Here is a 6,000-nt window from a genome sequence, read left to right on the forward strand (position 1 = left end):
ATAAATATATTATTGTGTTATAAATCTACTTTGTAAAATAAAAATCAAATTAACTCCATGAAAAATAGTTTTGTCAGAATACTATATCGGATAACAATAAGTTGATTATTTCTAATATTTTTAAAGAAAAATTTAATAGAGTATAATATATTTTAGAGAATTTGCCAGAATAATCATCTTTAGTAAATATGCCTTCACATACACATCAAAAATTAAAATCTGCCAATTACAAAGTATAATCTTGTAAATATATGAATATAAGACAACTATGTGCTTATAAAAAAGAAGGCTTTAAATTACTTTGAAAATAATTTGCTCGTATATTTACATAAAAACTTGTCTGCATTCACGTAAAATAATTCGTCTGAGATACATAATATCGAGTATTGTGTTGGTTGAAGTGTTTCCATGGAACTATTATCACGACTAATCCAATTTCGACTGTGAACGCGTGCTTATTGATCGCACGTACATGTCATCTGTCATACTGTGGATTATTGAGAATGTATTGCTCATTATTGCAATATTAATCCTCTTGATTACATGGCCGTCTTCCCAATAAAGATTTGAACGTCTCCTTAGTAACTGCATACATCGAGTGCAGTTCTATGGACCTTTAAACGAATCGTAAATTCGCTTTCAGATAGTCTCATCGCGAGACAGAGTACGCCAATTTTCGAGCATCCTGTATGTACTATAGAGAAATGCGCCAGTCAGATGCGAGCGGTGGCGCGCGAGGTATTCATTCTTCGCGGTGTCTGCAGCGTAATAAAGCGAACGGGAGAACGCAGACAGAGGGTTTTCCGCCGATGTGGGAAACCTCCGCAAGAAGAAAGAAGAGAAGTAGATAGGCATGAAAAGAGGCGCACGACCTCAAAACCGCAGCCGTATCCGCGTGTACGTACGCGTGGAAATTGAAAATACTTTGCATAGCACAAGAGAAGCCTTCTAAACGACGATCTGTGGAAGCGTTAATCTCGAAACGCACCTCAAACTTGAAGATACATAAGTACTTTTAGGAGACAGTTCTTATAGTCGTAGAAACTTATATTGAACGCGGACCCGATTTTTGAATGTTCATACTCGAGAGCTGTTCTCGGAGCAAACAATTCTTCGGTAGATACAAGATTGAAAAATCGTTGACAGAAATCTACTTGAAAGTTTTACTCTTCGACAACTCGAATAATAGAGAGAGAAAGAGAAAAAAGGGGGAGGAGGAGGGGAAAGAGAGAGAGGCTTCAAAAATTTATATTTATCACTATTGATTCTAACTTTGTGGATTAGTGTCGCAGACAAAGTTGTCGCAGTATTGTAGGATTATAAAGATATTTCGGCAGCGTATTCCTTTTATGTTGTACATTTAATTATGTAATATAAATATATAAGAATTTTATATTTAATTCATTTATATATATGTATAAATTAATTGAGATGATAGAAATGATTATTACGAAAGTATAATAAAAATAAATAAAATATTTATTATAACATATATTAATAAAGCATGAGATTTAGGAGTATCGATTTAATGGTCTATGAATAAATTTTAAGCGTGCAATTATATAGGAAATTAACTTTACAACATGAACTATGTTACTTTACGGAATGCACGGAATCATGCGGGTGTACGATAAATTCCAAATTACATATATGGTATATGCAGAAATGTTTATTTTACGATAAGTATATCAGTGCTTGGCATTTTGTTTAATGATTTGATGGCGAGAGAAATTATGAGAAATTTTTTTTAATACAAAGTTTTACGAGTAAGATTCATTTACCTAAAATAAAAACGATAAATCAGAGTTACTGTTCAAAACTATTTTATATATTTTATACTTTAAGAATAACATATTGAATTTAAAATATTTGCTTTATAAATTATATATATTTTAAGTTTTTTTTTTAAATAATATTATTATAATATTGTGTTGAGGGTAGTTATTATACATCGAAAATTATACGGTATTCTGTGCCCGCTTGTAACGATAGCATTGATAATAATTGGAATAAGAGATAAGCCCGAGTCCCTCTTCCAAAATGCGGTTTTGTTCGAAGACAATCTTGTCACGGTTAGTCGGTCGGTTATCTCGACACGAATTTCCAAAATAGTTGTAATTATAATGCCCTCGAGGAGCATGTACGTCCGATAGAGGGACATAGTAGGTGCGGCAAGAGCAAACATGGCAGTGATGATACTGGTACTAGATATATAGTATGCTATATGCAAGAGCAGAGCTTTAAATGTACATATCGGGCTATTTACTCAATATAGAAACTATATGCTGTATATTGAAGAAAACATGGAATTATGGTACTATTTGACGATTTCTTAATTATAAATATATATATATATTGCAACTCTCTATTAACGAAATAGAATATACTTATTCTCTCTCACACTCTCTGCTAATAAAATATAAAAAAATATTGTGTGTGTGTGTGTGTGTGTGTGTGTGTGTGTGTGTGTGTGTGTGTGTGTATACACATATATATTTGAGGAATGAATGTTTTGACAAAATGTTTTTAAAAGAATGTAAAAATAGTAGAGAATATATACGAAAGAATTAGCTTAAATATATACGAAGTAATTATTCTAAAAATTTACATTTATAATGATTATAATCAACAAGAAACACTTTATAATTAAAATTATATTTAATAATGCTAAGTTTATAACATGTAGCTTTTTAAAAATGCAATTATTTCCAGAATAATAAATTAGATTAACTCTATTAACTATTAAATTAGGATTAATTTTCGAAACTTTTTGGCCTATTTATATGAAAACATTGTCAAAGCAAAAAGATATAAATAAATCTAAACTATCTTTATAAATTTTATAATGATGAGTTTGATTATGTACTGCTTTTATAGTGAAATATACTTGATCAGTATGTCTGACAAATCTTTGCTTTTACTACTTAGTACTTTCTCTGTTTTGCTTGCTAGCGTATTTTCTTTACATATTTATATATGCTGTAAGCTCTGAAAACTTCAAATAATATTGATGATATTAAAGAGACTTTTTTGATCTCGCTAAAACAACTTTACAAAAAACAAGATTTATTTACTCACTTAATATTTGCGAGGGAGTTTATCTTTTAGTTTTACTTATATATTTTTATTTATTTAAATGCTAAAAGAAAAACTTATTCGTTTAACCGGCGATATAAATAAAATAAGCAACGCAATTATATCTTTAATAGTAATAAAATGAGATAGAAACAATTAAATTAGAATTTTATATATTTTTTTAGATTTAATATTTATATTTTAGCTCTGTATTATTTTTAGTTTAATTATATTATCACATGTTCCGTTGATATCGAACAATACTTGTTCATCAAAATACCACGTTCGAATATATTCACGACCGCGGTTAAAATCAAGTCCTCAGAATGTTACACGTCCCTGATTACACGAATTGAAACAAAAACGTTGGGAGCCGTCTGGTCGACGCGTTCCATCGCGACCCCAATGTATCTTACCCACCAGCGCATTGACCTACCCCAACTCGGAGCTGCACCATTGAGATGTTGCTCAGCTGCAGTCGCGTCCCTCGAAGGGCTGTGCGTTACGTCATCGCTCATAGTCGACCGTAGTTGGCACGCGGCTTCGCCCTACGCAGACACCCGCGTCTGATTTATGCATCCTATACGGGTTCAAGAGGATACTATTCGCCGATATGAATGCCAGCAAAATTTTTCCTCCAAGTTTGAAAATTTAAAAAGTACAATTTCTCTGAAATAAAAGTAACTAATACCAGTTTGTGTGTGTGTGTATTAGTTTTAACTACAATTCTGCAGCATTAATCATCAATAGTATTTTCGTAATTAATAGAACTAGATTCTACATTTCTTTATTACTTTTTAATACATTTATAACAGTTTCTTTAATTTTGTTTTAAAGATATTAAATAATTTTTATTCTTTCAAAACTTTATATAAAATTAATTTATGTAAATGCTTTTGTGGAAAAAGTACTCTCCATAATGTAAAACATTGAATGTATATTAAATAATTAAGTTACAATCAATCTAGTCATATATTCTTTGGTATTATTATTTCAGAACTTTGAATCCTTCAATCATGATAATACAAAAATTATATGTTTTTAATAATTTTACAGAAACATAATTATAATTCAAGAAGAGAGGAATAGTTGCTTTTTATATAAACTAGTAGTTTTAATAATTTTAAATTACATACATATCTTAAAAAATCATATTCGCAGAAAACACTTTTTTTTTAACTAACACAATAAGTAAACTTTTGCGTGCACTGTGTTATTCATTTTAGAGAAAACATTTTCTATCTTATTGTTAATCTTTTCTTTATAAGGCATAAGTTCAACATAAAATAATTAATAACAAATTATATCTTCTCATACATAAATTTTATTTTAGTTTGTTCCGTTCACGGGAATGCAATCGCATTTCATTACTTTCTGCTTGTACAGCTAATACTCATTGGCAGAATTCCCAGAAACCAAACTAATCTATTCTTTTCCATTTTTTGTATAAAGCATCGACTGGAAGCAAAAGTGCCGACGTCAATGCCAAAAAATTGATTTTAAATGATATTTATGAATGATAGTGTCGGGACGACTATTTAATATACAGGACATCTTGAAATAGTATAGTGGGAATTTATTCTGCAAGTAATCTTTGTATTAAACTCTTCTTTGTCAAAAATTTCATTTAAATGTTAATATCTGCAATTTTAATATTCACAGTTAAAAGGTTTTGAATCTGCACAGATCTTTTAGTAGAAAAAAATATAATCAAAGAATAAATTAAAAATTGGAAAAAATAATACAAATTGTCTTTAAATAGCATTATAGTTTGCATACATTTTAGTTCTCTTGAGTATTTGTCGACAATTTTAATATATTGAAATATTATTAAAGTTTTATATTTTTATCCTCTTATCTCGATAAAATATGATCCATACAAAGCATTGTTAAACTGGAGTTAGCTTAAGTATTGATCCTTTATAGATACAGATTTGTTAAAAGCTTATTCAGTCGCTAAAATAAATATTTCATTAAAAAGAGATATATTAAAGCACACAGTTTTTTGTGCACATTTTTCATCAATTAAATGACGTATTATTTATATTACTTTAGCCCTTTGTTTCTCTTTTTTTTTCAATTATTCACGCAAAAAAAATATTCATTTACGTTATTGCTTAAATTTTAATAATATAATTTTATGTTTTATATATTCTAATTGTAAGTTACAAACACAACTGATTTATATACATTGAATAGTGTTAAGTATGATCAACTTACATTATTGTTTCGAAAGTCATAAAAAAAATAAGACTATACATTTAAATTTTATTTAATTAAAACCTTATGCGGGTAGAAATGTAACACAAATACTCCAAATATTCAATAACAGAATCATACCTGTTATACGTCTTATACTTATTGAATTCCTTAATAAATTATTGCGAAAGATGCGGAAATCGAGATTGGAATAATCCAATTTTGTTCTAAAATTCCTGCATATTTGAATAAATGGCAGTGATAAAATTCCTTTACGTCACTTTATAAAACTTTAGAAAAGAAAAACTAAAATGCCATTCTTGCTTTCATAAACTATGTCAAGATTGAAGAAAAGAATCTCGGCTTGCACGAATACAGGGTAATATCTTAGGGAGTATATTCGGGACAATAACCATTAGCATACGCTGATTACTAATCTAAAATTTAGATGTAATCTCGATTGTAAATTTCTCAGCATATAAATCCTGATATTTCACAATTCTGAATATTGTGCATTACGACTCTAAACTTGTAAGCTATAAAATCTCAATCTTCAGTTCTCAATTCTTAGTCTTCAACTCTCGGCTTTCATCAGCTCTCATTTTCGCACAAGTTTTTTAATTTTTCCCAATAACACATTATTATAATTACAATTAATAAAATTTACGAGTTTTTCTTTGTAAAGAGTTGTCTACAATAAGGTGTCATACTCACAACGTTTGTGCA

Source organism: Temnothorax longispinosus, chromosome 3 (assembly GCF_030848805.1).
Source record: "Temnothorax longispinosus isolate EJ_2023e chromosome 3, Tlon_JGU_v1, whole genome shotgun sequence".
NCBI lineage: Eukaryota > Metazoa > Arthropoda > Insecta > Hymenoptera > Formicidae > Temnothorax > Temnothorax longispinosus.